Source organism: Neopsephotus bourkii, unplaced genomic scaffold (assembly GCF_033783945.1).
Source record: "Neopsephotus bourkii isolate Nb327-2 ecotype Australia unplaced genomic scaffold, CSIRO-AGI_Nbou_v1 NB_1648, whole genome shotgun sequence".
Taxonomy (NCBI): Eukaryota; Metazoa; Chordata; class Aves; order Psittaciformes; family Psittacidae; genus Neopsephotus; species Neopsephotus bourkii.
In genome coordinates, this window is record NW_026902122.1 from 36,791 (window position 1) to 57,644 (window position 20,854).

Below are 20,854 nucleotides of genomic sequence, written 5' to 3' on the forward strand. Positions count from 1 at the left end.
TTCACCTGGCCTTGATAGTCACCTGAGAGGATACATCTAAGCCAGCATCACCTGTGAGGCCCAGTACAGGCTGGCCCTGGTACCCTTGTCTTTCTAGTGAAGGGGTACAGCACTCTGGTAGGAGGGCACTTGCCTGTATAGAGAAAGGAAAACCCACAGCCTTTGCAGAGGACAAAGGAGATTCTGAAAACTTCCTTCATCCAAGTAATTTCTGACCAGAGTTCTTTAAATGTGCTGAGAAAGGGTCTAAACACCAAACTTATTGGATATGGTCAACTCAAAGGACTTCTAAAAACCAGTTACAGAAGACTGTAAAATGCCTGTTACAGGATCTACGCTATGAAAGTATCTGATGTTTTATGCCTACTGCCTTATTGCATTTCTTTAACTATTGCTCATTTACTCATTTCCCCATCACAATTCACGTCATCTACTGTGCTATTAATAAAATTCTATTAGTTATTCCCTATTTGTTGAAAGTGGCTCAGGTCGTAAGGCTATTCAGATAATATAGACAATCTGGACATCCATGATTCATGGAGACTCTAAAGAGGCATGTATGACTGACCAGGGTCAGCATGTCTTACAAGAGAGTTAGAAGTAACACAAAACCGTAAGCAACGTGCTTCAGGATATACAAGCCTAATTGCTTGATATAAATTGCTATTGTTATGAAAGAAATGTATAGACAGAGAAATAATTTTAAATACAGATTTCTTACTTTGACAAGTTCTTTCTGAGCCCATATCTGAATTGGTTCCACCTGCTGGGGAGTCTGAGTTTGGATTCCATAGGTGTTGAGAAAAACCTGTAGGCTACAAATGAAGTAATAGATTTAATGACAAATCACAGAACAGGCATAGTTTTAACAACTATCTTGGCAGCAGATACAGAAGTAGCTGTATGCTTCCAGGAGTACCTTTAGCTAATTTAAGATGTCTGTTGTTGAACACTTCCCTAATGCATACATTCATAATGAAAGTAAATACACACCGCTGACTTTCTGCTATCAAGGCCACATGTACTACCAAATCATTTTCTAAAGGACCCTAGAAAATAATGAAAAGTATTTATTAACATTGCTAGCTATCAATTTAATTAGATATAGCATGAGTAGGGACAATGTCTATTTCAACAATTCACTAGTATGACAGACTGCATTGTTTTTTCTTGCTATGCGAACATACTGGAAGAGCAACACGGGAGTGAAACCTGTACATCTCAAAATTATGGGAAACTGGTCCTGTCAATAATACTTTGTAAGATGCATTTTGGAGAATTAATCATAAATAGGTTTCTGGTAATCACTTTCCCTGTTTGGCTTTTTTTAATTAAAAAACACCACCCCGACACGTTAAGAAAAATGCCTGATATGACAGTGTTTCAATACACATTTTTGAAAGAGTGAAAGAATTCAACTACCTGGGTAACCAATAATACCCACTTTAAAATAATGAACTGATTATTTCAACCCCTTATTCTGAAATATTTTGATCAGACAACCTCTCTTTACAGGTATATGAGAGGTATATTACATTTTACAGGAGATAACAGCATTTCCTTGCATTGTCTGTTATACACATACTTCATGTTTGAAATGAATACTAGCTAGTATTTTACATCAGGAAACCATGCTAACAGGAATGAATTCAGCATGTTGGGAGAAATAACTGACTCCCTGAGTATGGAAATGGCTAATCACTTTTCTTTTCAGTGGCAGCATGTACCACCAGCTAAAAAATTAGATGCCTGAGTTACTCCTTGTTCATTTCTTCTCTGCCACCTCACAGATTTGCAGGAGAAATTTGTGATAACATTTTCTCAAAAGTCTATCAGCCCTACATTTCCACTAAAAATTTTGAAGTTTTTGCCACAGGAAATAAATTTATGATAGAAGTACATGCACAAAAAGAACAAATAAAGAAGTCATAAGTTCAAGTGACATTAAAAGATGGTCTGTCTCATAATCAGGAAATCATGCCACCAGTTGCATTTATACAAACTCAAAGCAATTCTCTACCACAATCAGAGCACTATGTTTATAAGACAGAAAGCAAAGAACACCCCAGAACCCACAAGTGCCTCCTCCAAGACTGGACTGACCAGCAGACATCCTGTGATCTAACTTGTGGAGTGGTCTGCAAGTTAATTACCACTGGATTAATGACGTACTGAGTGGGATGGTGTAACCGCAGGGTGTAAACTGCACATAAATCTGTGTATTTGCACCTCCACTGAGGCATGTCCTTCTCAGATACCAGCACAAAGTCTCTCACACCCAGAGAGAGCAGTGACATGACTCGTTCATAGCAGCCCGCAAGTGGTGGTTCTAACATGGACTGTAACTACGCAAATGCATGTGCAGCACAATGGGCACACCACAAAATCTGTGTGAAAACTAGCTAAACTTGTAAGAGTATTTGGAAAGATATTAACTATAATTTCTGTGCAACAGCAGGATTGTAACGTTACACAGGAAGTTACTTTCATTGTCATGTAACATGCCAAGGCCTGGTGGATCACAAGTAGCTGTCTAGAGAAAGACAGATCAAAATAACAGATATAATACTCATGAAAATGCTGCCCTTTTCAGTAATGATAATGATATGCAGCATTTGCTATATACTAAAAAAAAGATCCAAAACCCAACAATTTAGCAGAGAAGTATATTCTCCACCACTGCTTCAAAACTACAAAACTAGGGTTGGAATATTAAAAGTATTTTCCATTGCTTACATATATCTATGCCATTATGAGGGCATCAGAGACATTTTGTAGTTACATTGTAGACACAAATAAACCAAGTAAATCATGTCTTTCAATGGTAAGTGTTTATAGGGATTATACCCAATGCAACCAAAATATGAAAATATGACTTCATGGAAGATACATTTCTTCAAGAAATACTTCCTCAGCACAAGGCTTCAAATAAAAATATAAAAAGCCTTCTTTTTGGTACCTCACCTTCTAAAACAGTGCATCTCAACAAAATTCATATACAGGCATCTGAAATGCTTACACACTCTTGTTTATTCCTTACAGTAATGAAATTTACTAAAAGTGGAAATACTTTTCTGTTCAACTTAATCAAGTATTTCTTTAGCTGCATGAAAAAGAGAAGACATCATTAAAGAGAAGAAACTACTTTTGATTTCCAAAAGCATAATTAAGATGTGGTTTCATATTTAAGTCGTTTTTCTAGCACTTTAAGGCAAATACTAAGTACTGATCCTGCATAAATTAGCTCAGTTAGATAAAACAGCATCATCAAACATTCAAACTGCTTCCACAAATTTAAAATGTGGATTAAAATAAGGCAAGGTCAACACTTTCAGCTGAAACTTCAATTTGCTGACTTTAACTGCAAGTCTTTTGCTGAAAAAGCACAACTCCCTCACCTTGACATATCTGTGCATCTACCTTTCATTCTTTAATCTTGTCTTAATGATGACAAAACTGGAACAAACATATGTATCTACAAGTATTTTGCTCTGATCCTAACGTGATAATAAAACCACACAAGATAGACCAGCACCTGTTTCAGCAGCAACAATCCCAGTGAAATTCCACAACCACCTGGTTAGCAGCACAGGGACACCAATCACACTTGACACAAGTTCCACACTGCTGCTCAGAGGCTACAGGCACAAAGGCTTGATGCCACAGTTAGCTGGAATTCCCACTGATTCCAAAATGCCTCTCTTTGTTCTCACCCACATCACAAGCACATGCAGTATCTTGGGATAGTTTTATCATTTACACGTCAAAGAAAAGCACAGCCATCTATAGCAAAGAAGTATCATCACTTGGAATCAGAGAGGTGTAAGCAGACTCAAGTGATTCCAGAGCTTCTCCATTTATTTACCTGTAAGCTACTGAACAACAGACAATCCATCTCATCACCTCTTGCTTAGAAAAGAAAATGTACAACTACAGGAATTGCCGAATTGCTCTAAGTCAGATTTCTATGAAGATTTTTAGGTTTAAAGGAAGAAAAAAAAAAAGGAAAAGTAAACTTATCCTTTCTTGATTTCTAGCTTTCAAATATAACTTCAGTCTTGCCCATCAGAGTACGCTCAAGGATCACCCTGTCTTTCTCTTTCCCCTATTCTGATAACAACAAAAATATCAGTGGTCCCACAGATGAAAATTTCTGCCAAAGCTTGAGCAAATTTCAGCAGCTAAGGCAGTCTTTAAAGGTAAAGATTAACAACCACAGCTCAGCCGAGCTGTCTGAGTAAAGCTCAACTGCTCTTTGAAATAATTCTAGACAATTGTTGAGCACTTAAAAGTGAGGACTACCTAGCCACTTGACAGTGACAAACCATCTAGTCTGATCTCCCTTTTAACAGTGACAAAGCTTTTTTTTTTTTCATCATTTGCAGATGAAGCAAAACATCAAAACAAAGCTGCTTAAGTTATTTTTTATTCTTTCAACACCGTTGAGCTTTTAAAGCCCCTATTGTATTGCTGAATTTTATCACGTAACTGCATTTTACTAAGTTCTTTACTGACCCACAATGTGGCCACCAAGGAGTAAATTATGAGAAAATAAATGATTATTGTATTATTTATAATATCTTCCAGGAAGCTCCCAGGGCAGAGGCTATTTCTCTCTGAAGATCTGAAAAATCCCTATCATATAACAGGTATCCCTCAAAACAGTAAAAGTATTAAAACAAAAAAGGTAAAAAAAAATAATAGTAAAGTAAAAATGCTTTTCTGCTATAAGAATTCCTATTAAGTCATGAAGTGTCTTTAAACAAGCCAGCATTTTCTTCAAAGTGTTCATCTGTGGTGTATTAAGAATTACTGGTTTCAAGAATCAAAGAAGAAAAAAACAAAGAAGTTGGATGTGACGCACACAGCTCTGATTTGCTACAGGCTTCTACTGGCACTCCTTAAAGGGCATGTGAATGCAGCACCTCTCACGGTCTGTAGTGTTCATCATCCCTTGATGTAAGAACAAAGAAGGAAACTGGGAAGGAATGAAGTCACTGAGCTTTCATTACCTCATAATAACATGGCAGAAGAGAGCACTGTGAACAATGAAAGTCTCATTATGAATGAGACACCTTGGTGACAGGACATAGTGTTGAAGCAGGCATTTTAAGCAGCATTTGGATCAAACATGAAAAACATTCTTCATTTCTGATCTTGGAATAAATCTTAGGATAAATGCTTGGAATAAATCTTAGGGTAAGTATTTTACACTTCAATAACATATTCACAATGCTGAACAATGAACTGAGCAAATATATATTCCTTATACCAAGAAATAAATGACTGAAAAAATCTCTTAGCTACATGTTGCTGTACATAAAGTTCTTACCTTTTTAATAAAAGTTCCCACATATAGACCACGTTTCTGTATTGTTACCTATCTGCTGCAGACTTGAATTACACTGTTTCAAGCATTTCCGGTCTTTGGGCACTCAGACTCACTGCCCATTTAAGGCAAAATCAGAAGCATCTTTACACACCATGCACACCAAAAAAGAACCTCATCCTTGCACCTCTTAGGAGCTTTAAATGAAAAAAATATTAATACATTGAAGTGGTAATTTGAAAGAACAAAAAATGAGGCTCATTCTTGCTTCCCTGACATATCTTAACCCAAAGAAACACACGTTATCTATTAGCAGTTACTTAAACTTGAATTTTATGTATCATTTTGATTGCACCACTTAATTTAAAGGCAAAACCTGCAAAGTTATAATCTTCCTTTTAAAAGCAATAGATCTTCCATCAACTACGACAGACATATATTTAAAATTTTCCTAGCACTTTACATTAGAAGACCATGTGTAACACAAAGGTCACATTTTTTCAGTAAAAATGTTTTAATTTAAAGCTTATGCTTACCTGATTTGAAAATCTCATGCTAACATTCCGCTGATCTTGTGGAGCTACATAACGTCCAATAGGGTCAATATCTTTAGGACTTATTAATTTGTCAGCTGAAAGGAAATTATAATAAAAATACAGAATGATGTACTTCCCTGAAGCTTTTGTGAAGGAAGCATACAAATGTATCTTACATAGTCAGTTCTGCTGCTATAATCTTTGTTTTAGATCACTAATTTACATATCAAAAGAACATTGTGAAAAATTATGTTAATTTTAGGACTAATTACTTAAGCATCATTCTTACTACAGCTAACTTTAATACTGTAGTAAATAAAAACAATCCTTTATTTTTTCACAGAGATGTGCTAAAAGAATATATGTAGATAACAGACTCCAAAGTATGCAAGTCACATAAAAAGCCCTCAAATCCACAACCGTGGAATTATTCTGGAGTTTTAACATGAAACTCAATGGTTACCATCAAAAATTGTTTAGCTTTGAAGAAAACCAGTTAGCCTTTTATCTCAAAGCAGTTTCACAACAACGTGGAATGGGACAAGGGATATCAAAGACAACTCTCAATATGATATCTCAAGAAGAAATATAAAAAAACCCAATTAAGTATTTTTGAAACCTAGCACTTTCTACACAGAGGTTTTCTACATGGAAGAATAAAACCCCCACAACTCTAGAACTGCATTATTTTAACCTGCTCAGAGGGAGGGAGGGAGGGAGAGAGGGACAACAACAACAAGAAGTACTCCAATAAAAGTAAGGAGGCTGAGCAAAACAAATTAATAATTTCCCTGGAGGCAACAGCAGTTTCTGAAATAGATGATTAAATGGGAAACCAGTACTTCTCCAGAAATCAAAGTGTTTGAAGTCAGTCTTCCATTTAATTAGAAAGCACCAACAAGCAAAGCAACACACATGAAGTCTTTCACTAAGGACAAGATTGCCACTGAGGTAGGTTTTCACCCAGAAAAGCGCAAAGTTAAATGCACCAATTATAAATTAGTATGGATAAATTTTGCCAGTAATTCAAAGTTTATCTGAATTACTGGCAAACAGATTTAGGTCTGTGATGAAGCTTCCAGACCCTATGTGCAAAGACAAAAGAAAAAAAATATTTTGAAAAAAAGGAAGGGAGGAATAAGAGGTAGTGAATACAGTGGAGGGAAAGTTTTTAAACAATAAAGGAAACAGTTAATAATGAGAATAATTCAAAAAGAGATTTAGTGCAACGACAAAGCGTGCAACATTGTTCAACAAAGGAAAGAATTGAAACAAACCAGAAGAAAGTTATGTTACTCAAACAGCACTTAGCAAACAATACAAGTTATTTAACCAGTCTTTTGCAGGCACAGAACTACACAAATGTTACTGTAAAGAGGAATACTAGCAGAACTACTACAGTATTTGACATATGCACACACATTTGAGGATTACTTGGCTAATACTAAAAGGTTAAATTTTTTTTCAGTTAAAGGTGAGACTCCCTGCATTTACTTTACAGTGTTGACTAAAAAAGGAATTATGCAAGGAATACAATGAAACGAAACAGGTGGAGCACCAAACAGACCAGAGCTCCATACCTAAAGATACACCTCTTGTCAAGTCTTGCATTTTAAAGTCCCCTTCAGTGTCCCTCATTTTTACTACCAACAGCCTGTTTCCCTTCATAGTGTTCACAGAAAAAAAATTTTATAACTCAATCTACTGATTACCAGGTAAATGTTGACCACATTAAAATAAAGGAATATATCTTTCTCCCTAAAAGAAACACTTAGAAGAGGAAAATCTTAACTGTGAAGACTTTCTAAGCTTAACAACTGCTTTTGCATTAGCCTTTGAATTATCTCAAGAAAGATCACAAGTTCATTTGTGACTGAAATTCATTATAACAGTTTTCAATGGCCCAACTCTGAAATGCACTTTCACATGCTGATCATCTAGTTTCTTCCAAAAGGTAAAAATAACACAGACTGAAGATAACATCAACTTTTCCTGAGACTGTAACAAGGACAAGTTATTCAAAATTTAAACGTGTGTTGCTTAAAACAGTATATTTTAATTAAATGCTACAGGTCATCTACAAACATCACTGTACAGGGGCAGCTGACACAGTTAATCCAGTGTCAATGTATTTTGCCATGAAGAAGAAGTAAGAGAGAAAGCCAGGAAAAGAAACAGCAGAAAAGAAACATGTTTAGAAGATTTAAGTATTCTGAAATATTCCAGTAAGCTTCACACTATGCTGCATGCAGCATACTGTGCTTTTAACATAAAGAATAAAAAGCAATTTTTGCCTGTCAGATACGCACCAAAACAGAGTACCAAAACCATGCCACCCACAGTCCAATCGAAACTCAAGCCAATGTATATTTGTTCAGATTCAAGAAAAACATCAACAAAATAAATACCCTTCATCTAGGGGTGAGTTAAAACCTGAGAGAATTTCCTCAGCCTCTTACCCAGGAGTTTTGCAATGATGTAAACTGCCTGTCCCCACAAGAAAAATTTTCCATCACATCCACTGTTACTAGGAAACCATTTCTGACTGCCAGGGTTCTTCTTCTCCAGTTCAACGAAACCAGCTGGCACATCGTAATACTTGGGTACAACAGGACACCCTATGGAGTTTTAAAATAAGTAAAGTAAGCAAATAAATTCCACTTCTCTCATTATTTGTTTGTAGTTCCATAATAAAGCTAAAGTGGATTGAAAACCAGGAAAATTCGTATCCTAGCAACAATCTGACTGAACAGAAGTGACTGCTGCCGCTCACTGTTATCTTGCAAAACCTTAATCACCATGGGAAACCCAGAGTAATAATAAACTACTTATTTTTTCACTGAACATTTCCACATAATTCCTTTCCAGAACGCACACGCTATCTGTGTAGCGTGCAAGAAGAAAAACAATAAAGCAAACTGAAGTACAAGTAACAAACCATAACCGAAACAAATGAAAAATGCATCACGGTGAAACAGTTAGGATGTTTTTCCCCACACTTAACAGCAGCTCAGTATCAGATAAATTTTAAAGCTAAAATCTTGGCCAAAAGTAGTCAACCATTTAATTACATGAAATTTATAATTTTTTGGATGTACGGAAAACCAAGTTAAAATGAGGATTTTAGTTTTGAAGCATCGTGAAACAAAATGGCGTAAATTCTTCATTGGAAGGCAGTGTATCCTGCATCTAGAGTTACACCACAGCTATTACTGATTATTGTGGATCAACAACCTCTGCTTCAACATTTTTTAAGTGGACAAGACTTACGAATTTTGGAATATAATTACAATTGACTGACCTAATTATATGCAATACAAAAACAAATTAATATGCTTTTTGCAAAATTTTGAATTTATCTGGATAAAGAACATATCATGAAGAGAATGTTGTAGTGTCTATTTGATTAGACAAAAAAAAAACCCCAAACTGTCAAGAAGCTGAAAAAAATTGAAAACTGAAAGGTCCCAGAGATGGAATATTCAAATGAGTGAGGTATCAAAACACACCCAGAAATTCTGATATGAGATACTCATGATGATATTCAACAAGAGGAACCACAAGATTAATTTAGTGTCCATAGAAATTCACACATCCATTAATAATTAGAAAAAAGAAACTATCAGCAATGTCAGCGTATTTCCTATGCAATAAAAATTTGGCAACAAAATCACAGAAACGAGTTCACTTCAAGACAGTGTAGGTTTAAAGAACAAGTCAGACTAAAACATCCCGCATCTACTTCTGTAACTGTGGCACAGATGTCAAGAACAAGTGACTAAAGATGCTGAGATCTAAAACTGGATCGTCGGTATATTGAAGCTTGTCCTGTTCTAAGGACATTTTTTTTCCCCTCCCACTCAAACTTACGGCCTTTCTCTTGTTTCTGTTTTTTTATTTTAACAGAATTTTGGATGGATGTGCCTGTAGGCCACCAATAGCCTTGTCTGCAGTTCCACCAAAATTCTGGAGTGCACAATTTAAGAGAACGTTTGTATCAAAATTAACACATTGCCACTTTCACTGCTCTGAGCCAGAAACAATTTCATATGCACACAGCAAACTAATTTTTAAGTCTTGTGAATTTAAGTGACAATGAATGACACGAGTAATTCTCAGCTGCATCCAGGTGGAACACTGAAACAATCTGACTGTTGGTAGTTAGCTTTTTCCTGCAAAGTCAAAGTGAACTTTGTACATAATTAAGAACAGGCGAAGGAGGGCAGGAAAAATGGGATACAGTGTAAATCTTGTATTTTATAAGAAGCATTTGTATAATGTAATGTACATAATATGTATGTCAATCTCACATGTATCAAAAGCATTTTCCCCTATAACATTACTTTTATTATCACACTTTATGATACAAGGTACCTACATGAAAGAGGTTATTTCACTGCTAGTATTTTTATCATCAGGAAACATTTCTCCTTTGCTCTGACTGTAGTATCCATTAATAGAAATTTCAATATTTTAATAATTTAAGATTCATAAAAAGCTACAGTGTTTCAGAAGAATGATTATCAGATAATACCTTCACATGTATGTTGAAGCAAAGGATCCAGAAGATCCTGTTACTCCTTTACTTGTGCAGGATTTCCTCTAAAAACTCCTAAAAATAACAGAAAGAAATAACTGATTTAATGGAAGAAAGAACTTTTCCATCGGCTTAATGTTCATAAGAGAAGAAAAATCTTGTGTCTATTTTTCAATGGGGTAGTGCCTGCACACTAAGTAATTCATGGGAACTAAAAGACTAAACTGTAGATCCTCACTTACTACTATAGCTAAATCTCACAAGGATCATGAGTCGATCACATTCTTTATTACCTTAAACTGAAATTGATGGCAAGTTACATGGGGTAGTAAAGCTGTGAACTTACAGAGGCTCAGGAACTGGACACAGACAACCAGCCCAACTAGCTGCAAATAACCTCCTTAACTATAGCAGAATGAAGAAGCAGAGCTTGTGTGCCAGTGTGGTGACGAACAGGCTGGTTCTAAATCTTTAGGACAGAGATGAAAACTGACCTAGAAGTGAGCTGCCTAGAAATCCTCACGAATAAATACAAAAATGAATATGAAAATGAACATAAGCTGGCAGTGTGCGCTTGCAGCCCAGAAAGCCAACCGCATTCTGGGCTGCATCAAAAGGATAGTGACCAGCAGGTCGAAGGAGGTGATCCTGCCCCTTTATTCTGCTCTTGTGAGACCTCACCTGGAGTACTGTGCGCAGTTCTGGTGTCCTCAACATAAAAAGGACATGGATCTGTTGGAACAAGTCCAGAGGAGGGCCACGAGAATGATTAGGGGACCGGAGCACCTCCCATATGAAGACTGGCTGAGAAAGTTGGGGCTGTTCAGATAGGAGAAGAGAAGGCTGCATGGAGACCTCATAGCAGCCTTCCAGTATCTGAAGGGGGCCTACAGGGATGCTGGAGAGGGACTCTTGATTAGGGACAGCAGCGATAGGACAAGGGGTGATGGGCTTAAAGTGAAGCGGAGAAAGTGCAGGTTAGCTAGAAGTGCGGATGGTGAGGCACTGGAATGGGTTGCCCAGGGAGGTTGTGAATGCTCCATCCCTGGCAGTGTTCAAGGCCAGGTTGGACAAGGCCTTGGGTGATACGGTTTAGTGTGAGGTGTTCCTGCCCATGGCAGGGGGGCTGGAACTTGCTGATCTTAAGGTCCTTTCCAACCCTAACTATTCTGATTCTATGATTCTACAAGGGATCTGAAGTAGTAAATGGAACAATTTCCCTCCAAAGACTTTTAGATGGAGTGTTTACACTGATAAGCTACATAGCTATTTTATCTTCACATCATAGAGGTTCAGAACAGCTGACACACCTTGATATATTGAACAGAATAGACAAGTCTTTGTGATAATGTTTTGGGGAAGAAACTGTTATATTTGGCAGTACCAATACCTTAAATGTTTTTCTACCAGAACTTAAGTGATTCCAAAACAAATCTGATGAACATGATCAGTGTTCAGTTCATCAGAAGTTCTTCTATGAAAAGATGTAGGAAAAATACCAAAAGCATTTCTGTTCAAGCAAAACATGGATGAACCTGACAAGTCACACTGACATTTTAAAATAGAACATTAACCCTGAAAGGGGAACAAGTTAGATGAAACCTCTTCATTGCAATCCCAACCCACACCATTCTATGATTCTACCTTTCATTTCCTTCCACAGTTTTCCTTTGCAATTACCATATTCTTCCATATTATTATAAATAGCTAAGTTTCCCTCCGTACCTTATCCTAGAATGCTACCATAATCCTCTACATTCAACCTGAAATTTCCAAAATGCTATTGAAATATGTCTTATCAAAAAAAGTCATACTGATTTAGTTTAATCCATTCCCACAGCTATAAATGCATAGCTGCTACCAAGAGAGTCCTAATCATTTCCTTTGGAGAGAAATACCAACGAGGGGAAAAAAAACTCCCCCAAAAAAACCCAAGAGGAAAAAGCAGTTTTTTTGAATTCTTGTGGGTGAATGCTGAAATACAAAAACAAGACAAAAGAAAATAAGAAACTAACCCACTGAGAACAAATATACCAGACCACCTTTATTACAAAAAAAGTTTAGATATGTTTTTTGTTAGATAAGTTTAGGTGTGTCTGATATATATTTATCTGTATATGCACAGATGCATTTATGTATATGATGTTTAGATAACTTTGTTGTTCATTTTTAAGTTTTGAGATATTTTGTTCGTTTTTGTGGGGTTTTTACATATATGTATATTGTTACATACAATTACCAAGAAATTATCATTTGTTATGTCAAGAAAAGCCAACAAATATTTCTATTGAAAAGACAGACTGCAATAGAAAACTGGAATTTGACTACTGTATACAGATTTCATTTCGTAGGTCTTCAACGCTCTACTAAAAACCAAAGCTTCACAAATTTTGTTTATGACATTTTAAAATATTCCCAAGTGTGTGTATATATATATATATATATATATATATATAGGAAATGAAATCACTTGTTACAAGAAACAAACACAGTAAACGTTTGCACACAGAAAAGCCTGTTAAGTGACATGCTGCTGAAATATTTCAAAACACTTGAGCACAGCCACAACATGCTCAAGTTTTCTGACGATATTCTGAATATCTGTAATTTAATCTTATTGGCAGATGCTATAGGGGATAATAAGATACACTTATGTGATATAAAATTGCTTTGATATCAAGAATCATCTAGATAAAAGTTGGACAGTAACAATCATCATCCATGAAAAATAAAACAATACTATTATAATAATATTACTATATAGTAACAACACAAATATAATTACATAATACTAATATAATACTACTGCTTAGTACTACTAAAAAATGCATAATCAATTCAGTAATTCAGTAATACCTACTACCAGTGTAGTAGGTATTACTGTAGTACTGTAGTACCAGAACTGTTTTAACTCTCCATGTCTAAAAAAACCTGAAAGGCTGTCATTGAGAAACCAGGAAAGTTGATGGGCTAATTAGTTTGACTTACAAGAGAAAAGGCAAGTACATATATAGTTACTTGACCACGCTCTGCTAATCTTTAAAAAAGTAAACGATGAAAGACATTTTGCTGATCTTAAAAAAACGAGGGATTAGGGACTATAATTTACAGGACACTTTCCTTCCTTACTGACCAAAGCACTGTCCCACCATTACACATGTAACAAAATCCAGTTCTCAGGAGTTACCTAGATATTCAGTAACTTAATACACCGCTGAGATATTTAGTGCCAGTGCATTATGATTTATTTTGGCAGGACAGGACAATCATTTTGTACCTTTCCACTAAGGGCTCATCTCTCAAATGCCTTTAAAGAACAAGAATGTAAAGCTATACTTACCATCAATTATCATGAAAATAAAAAACAGAGGGAATTCACACTCAATGCCATCAAAAAGCTGAAAAGAAGAAAAATCAATCAGACATTTAATCTCTTTTTTTTTTTCACAGTATCACAGTATGTTAGAGATTGGAAGGGACCTCAAAAGATCATCTAGTCCAATCCCCCTGCCGGAGCAGGAACACCTAGATAAGGTTACACAGGAATGTGTCCAGGCGGGTTTTGAATGTCTCCAGAGAAGGAGACTCCACAACTTCCCTGGGCAGCCTGTTCCAGTGTTCTGTCACCCTCACTGAGAAGAAGTTTCTTCTCAAGTTTAAGTGGAACCTCTTGTGTTCCAGTTTGTACCCATTGCCCCTTGTCCTATCATTGTTTGCCACTGAGAAGAGCCTGGCTCCATCCTCGTTACACTCCCCCTTTATATATTTATATACACTAATAAGGTCACCCCTCAATCTCCTCTTCTCCGAACTATAGAGACCCAGCTCCCTCAGTCTTTCGTCATAAGGGAGATGCTCCACTCCCTTAATCATCTTAGTTGCCCTTGCGCTGGACTCTCTCCAGCAGGTCCCTGTCCTTCTTAAACTGAGGGGCCCAGAACTGGACACAATATTCCAGATGGGGTCTCACCAGGGCAGAGTAGAGGGGAAGGAGGACCTCTCTCGACCTACTAACCACCCCCCTTCTAATACAACCCAGGATGCCATTGGCCTTCTTGGCCACAAGGGCACAGTGTCGGCTCATGGTCACCCTGTCGTCCACCAAGACCCCCAGGTCCCTCTCCCCTACACTGCTCTGTAACAGGTCGTTCCCCAACCTATACTGGAACCTGGGGTTGTTCCTGCCCAGATGCAGGACTCTACACTTTCCCTTGTTATATTTCATCAAGTTATTCCCCGCCCAACTCTCCAGCCTGTCCAGGTCTCGCTGAATGGCAGCACAGCCTTCTGGCGTGTCGGCCACTCCTCCCAGCTTAGTGTCATCAGCAAACTTGCTGATAGTACACTCAATTCCCTCATCTAAATCATTGATGAATATATTAAATAATACTGGTCCCAGTACCGACCCTTGAGGCACTCCACTAGATACAGGCCTCCAACTAGACTCCGCCCCATAGACTACAACTCTCTGGCTTTTCTCCTTCAGCCAGTTCACAGTCCACCTCACTACCCGATCATCCAGACCACACTTCCTCAATTTAGCCGCAAGGATACTGTGGGAGACCGTGTCAAACGCTTTGCTGAAGTCGAGGTAGACCACATCCACCGCTCTACCATCATCCATCCACCGTGTTATTTCCTCATAAAAGGCTACAAGATTGGTCAAGCACGACTTCCCCTTGGTGAAGCCATGTTGACTGCTCCTCATAACCCTCTTATCCTTGATATGCCTTAAGATGGCACCAAGGATAAGGTGTTCCATCACTTTCCCAGGAATGGAGGTGAGGCTGACCGGTCTATAGTTACCCGGGTCCTCCTTCTTGCCCTTTTTGAAGACGGGAGTGACATTTGCTTTCCTCCAGTCCTCAGGCACCTCTCCCGTTTCCCAAGACTTGGTAAAGATGATGGAGAGCGGTCTAGCAATGACCTCAGCCAGTTCCCTCAGCACCCGCGGGTGCATCCCATCTGGACTCATGGATTTATGGGTGTCCAGATTGCTCAACTGGTCTCTAACCCATTCCTCATCAACTAAGGCAGACCGCTCCGTTGACCTGTCTTCATCTGAGGTCTCAGCGGTACAGGGCTCTTCAGGACTGCCTCCGGCAGAGTAGACAGAGACAAAGAAGGCATTCAGTAACTCTGCCATCTCTGTATCTTCTGTCACCAGGGCACCCATCCCGTTCATCAGCGGGCCTACATTGCCTCTTGTGTTAGTTTTATCTGCCATGTATTTGAAAATGCTCTTTCTGCTGTCCTTGACTCCTCTTGCCAGCTTTAATTCCAAGGAGGCCTTAGTCATCCTAGCAGCTTTCCTACATCCTCTAGCAGCAGCCTTATATTCCTCCCAAGTGCCCAGCCCTTCCTTCCATGACCTGTAAACTCTCCTCTTCCACTTCAGTATACCCAGCAACTCCCTATTTAGCCACGCAGGTCTCCTCACCCTCTTCCTTGACATCCTACGTGTTGGGATGCTCTGATCTTGAGCTCGGAAAAAGCAGTCCTTCAACGTCAACCAACTGTCTTGGGCCCCTCTACCTTCAAGCAGCCTAGTCCATGGAATTTCCCCTAGCAATTGCTTGAAGAGGCCAAAGTTTGCCCTGCTAAAGTCCAGGGTTGCAATTCTACTTGCTATTCTACTGGCCCTACCACACAAGATCCTGAATTCTACCATCTCGTGGTCGCTGCAACCAAGGCAGCTCTCAACCTTCACTGCTTCGACCAGACCCTCCTTGTTAGTGAGGATGAGATCCAGCAGCACACCTCTCCTGGTTGGCTCATCCACCATTTGCATGAGGAAGTTATCATCCATACACTGGAGGAACCTCCTGGACTGCGGCTGGGTTGCCGAGTAGTCCTTCCAGCAAACATCAGGGAAGTTAAAATCCCCCACGACGACCACGGCCTGTGACTGTGAGGCCGCTCTCAGCTGCCTGTAGAAGGCCTCGTCAACTTCCTCACCCTGATCCGGTGGCCTGTAACAGACCCCCACAACAGTATCGCCCCTGCCAGCCTGCCCCTTAATTCTCACCCACAGACTCTCGACTCGCTCATCATCTGTCCCCGGACAGAACTCAACGCATTGTAGCTGCTCTCGCGCATAAAGAGCAACCCCACCACCCTGCTTGGCTGGCCTGTCTTTCCTGAAAAGGACATAGCCCTCCATGACTACATTCCAGTCATGTGAGCTGTCCCACCACGTCTCTGTAATTGCCACCGGCTCATAATCTCCTGACTCAACACAGGTTTCTAGCTCCTCCTGCTTATTTCCCATGCTGCGCGCGCATTGGTGTACAGACATTTCAGGGAAAGAGCCGAGCACACCAATTTCACCCTAGGATTAGAGGAGGCCTCCCAGTCTTCATCAATTCCGGAGTGCTGTCCCACTGGGGCAAGCCCAGCTACAAACCCATCCCCCTTCGAATCTAGTTTAAAGCTCTCCAAATGAGCCCTGCTAATTCTTGCCCCAGCATCCTTTTGCCTCTGTGTGATAAACCTTTCCTACATGCCACTGTCCAGACTGGTGCCCTATAAAACCAGCTGTTATCAAAGAATCCAAAGCCCTGCCTGCAGCACCAGCCTCGAAGCCAATTGTTTATGGACTGAGTTTTCCCATTCCGTCCCACATCATCAATGGAAGATGGAAGGAGTGAGGAGAAGCTCACTTGAGCCCCAGAGTCCTTCACCATCTGCCCCAAGGCCCTGTAGTCTTTCTTCATCCCCCTCAGACTGCGGGAAGCAGCTTCCCCCTCACCTGTCTGGAAGACCAGCAGCGGGTAGTAGTCTGTCGGGTGCACCAGGTTGGGGAGCGCCCTGGTGATATCCCTGATTCGGGCTCCAGGCAGACTACACACTTCCCTATGATGAGGGTCAACTCTGCATATCGGGCCCTCTGTTCCTTTCAGAATGGAAATTTTTTGGTTTTTTTTTAGAAATATATTTGAGTATCCCATTGAATAATTTCAAAGCAACAAAATACAAACAAAAAAAAAATTACAAGGCAACAAAATATTTTTCAAAGACATCAGCTTCTCATTTAGGTTACAGCTTCTGAATTCATGGGCACTTTAACTGTCCTCTGCCTCATACTCAAGCAGAATTTTTATATAATCTATATATTTTTATATAATCTATGTTTTCTTTTCCAGAAACTACTGGGGAGGAAAGAAACGTAAATTTTCATTTAGATAACCGTTACTGATAAATATTGTGGTCAAAAGCAGCATTGTTTTCTATACACTCAGGCTGTAGGCAGCCGTGAAATTAAATAAAATAAGAAATAACTTCCTGATTTATGTGAAATCAGCTGTACCCTAAATGCACATGGAAGCACATTCACTACAAAACAATTAACGACCAACTTGCTGACTTAGCAATCTCTCAAAACTGCACATGACAAATTACAAAATGCACCTCCATTCACTTGAAGCAATTAGGCTTCACTGTGCAATTCTAACTGCAAATACTGTTGGGTGTGTCTGGTTTGGTTTACTATTTCTTTTCTTTTTGGGGGGGGATGATGGGGAAGGGGATTTTGTTTTGGTGTGAGTTTTTTTTTTTGTTGTTGTTGTTTGTTTTTTTAAGTACCAACTAAACATTTGAGAAAATCAAAATTTGTCCTTACATAGGCCACATATGCTTTTGCCTTAATTTCTGCTGGTTTATAATAACGTCGCGTTTTGTCCTCCAGTGCTGTTCCATACCCGTCTCTCAGAAATCTTTTAAACCCATATTTTCCTTTCAATTTTCTAATAATTTTATCTAGTGTTCGACTGAACAAAACCTCATCATCCAAAGCAAATGCAGGAAAACTAAGACAGGGCAGAAGAGCTGCATCAGAATTCTGTACAAGGAGAGGGAGAAATAGCATATGACAAATTCAATTAGATCTCTGACAATTTTTTGACGCATAAAACAAAACCTGTTTAACTTACTAGTGAAATATACATTTGGAACATTATCAAAATTGCAGAGCAAATACATTAAAATAGAGTACAAAACATACTAAAGATGTATAAGGATAAATGACAAACACAATATTCAGATATATGTTTTAAAGGAGATCTCACCTGACCCAGAATCTAACCTGATTTACAGTTGATGATCTGTAGCAAGTAAGGCAATGCATTCCTGAACTTTGTGGGCTTAGAAACACAAAGTATCCTCCAGGTTATTCCTGGAGGCAACACAAACATTTTGGTATTCCATGCTCAAGAATAATCACATTTTATAAAGGTGCAATGCTGAGAAGTAATTATGATTAAACCATCATTTCTGAAAAGCTTTTTCAGGAATGTTCTTCAGGTGCTGTAACAAACAAGCCCATTTGATTTACAATTAAGGTGATACGGGAATGTTTTCCAGAAAAAATATGAGCAGCATTTCTCAGGAACCATGTACAGCTACCATGATTAAAATCACAGATTACTAACTAGTGCATTACCTGTACAAGTAAGCTTACAGAAATACAAATAGAAGTAATTTTAATTCATATATCATGCACTGTTCTGATACTCCTTTCTGCTGATACATCCAAAATACTCAGCCATTTAAAATACCCATTTTTGGCAATATTATTGATGAGAACCCATAAAAGGAAAAATAAGGACACAAAGATTGCTTTCATAGCATGAATAATTTATGAAACCACCTTCTCTTTAAATATTTCAAGTCTTCAGCAACTAATAAACAGCAAGAGTTCTAAAAGACCAGTAGACTCTACAAAAGTAGTTGACAGTGCCTTTTATTTTAATTATCTAGTATCACAACTCTGCTGTAATTCTTCTACACAAGTAAACTACTAATGTTGAAGATTAATAGTCTGTTTCATGAATAAAAATGTCACTATACGCCAGAATGAACAAAAAAAATCACAACTCCTGGTGCTATCAGTAGCTAACAAGGCAGGAAAGGAAAAGACCAAGGGTGTTGTGGGGAGCCAGACAGGCAGGTCAATGCCCCCTTAGAGCAGGGTACAAGTCACCACACATCCTTATAATGTGATGAGGGGTGATGGTTTTAAACTAAACGAGAGGAGATCTGAGCTGGATGTGATAAAGAAATGAGGGTATAACACTGGCACAGGTTGTCCAGAGAGGTGGTAGATATGCTATCCCTCCAGACATTCAAGGCCAGGCTAAACGTGGCTCTGGGCTATCTGACCTAGTTGAAGGTGTCCCTGCCCATAGAGGGGGTTGGACCAGATGATCTTTGAAGGTGCCTTCCAACTCGAACTATTCGATGATTCTTTATTATCACTCATTTTAAATTACTGGTTTTCGAAGAACAAATTTACCTATCATGCGAGTACTTAAGTAAGATATTTTTAGTCTATGTCACTTAGATTTACTCACTGGGGAAATACTTATTTGTAGCAGTAGCTTATAATAAGAAGAAATCTTCTTTATTCAGCAATTTATAATAAGCCAGCCTTAAAGGCGTATTTTCTAGACAAAAGAACAAATTAATGCTAAATTAAGGTATTAAAAAAAACAGGAAGTGACTATATAATGGAAACTAGACCAAAAGAAAAACAATCACCAAGACTGCAACCCCTACTTAAGTTACTGCGGTTCATTTTAAATTTGTTTAGAAAGCTACCAACAGGCTGCCACTTTAACTTAAAAATTCATAAAATAAAAAATGCCATTTTAGTTTCACTTCAGAGAAACACCTACATCACAGTGACATTTAGGAAGCAAAAATATAACATCTTCCCAAGCAAATGCCTTGTCCTAGGCAGAACTTAATGGCCATCATAGAACTAAGGATTATGTTTGTATCCATGTTTTTTTTTTCCACACTGTTAAGGTGAATTTCTAGTAATTACTTACATGAGACCTTGACTCGCGGGGTAGCAATGAACAGAGTCTGCCTGTTATGGTTATGGGCATCAAAATCCAGAAATATAACAGACCAAGAGCAGCCCTGTAAACAGAACACCAAATTTATTTAAGTGGAAGGGAAGAAAGGTTATCATTTCCTGTTGAAACTAACTGGTTCTTTGCTTTTATTTAGGATATGTTGTAATAGTCTGGCTACAGGTAATTTTAATCAGAAAATGTAACACAACATCAAATTGAAAACATTTTATATGTGCAAACATATTTAAATAAACCTGAATCCAATGGCTTTATCTACTACTGATTGTGAATTATATGATTCATTAAAGCTATGAATTCTTCCATTAATTCCTGAAAAATAATTACTGTATAAGGACAAAAAAAACCCACAAAACACTTGTCCCTGCTTGTGACTGAAGGAAGTGTTCCAAATAGCGATGATATTTCCTTACAAGTCCCTTAGAACACAAATAATTGGATATTTACCTGAGGTAGTGCTTTGGAAAAATGCAAATAAAAATGTTCTGCTTTTCAGCTACTGCAATACCTGTTATCAGCATCTACTCCTTAGCAAGACCCATTTCCTAGTAAGATTCTGTAGTTTTACAGTGCA

The 20,854-nt window shown here is 38.3% G+C and overlaps 1 pseudogene; it reads right to left on the bottom strand.

Annotated features, from left to right (window-relative positions):
- Positions 1–511: 511 nt before the first annotated feature.
- The window catches only part of LOC133223715 (phosphorylase b kinase regulatory subunit beta-like), a 56,681-nt pseudogene continuing 36,338 nt past the window's right edge, over positions 512–20,854 (bottom strand).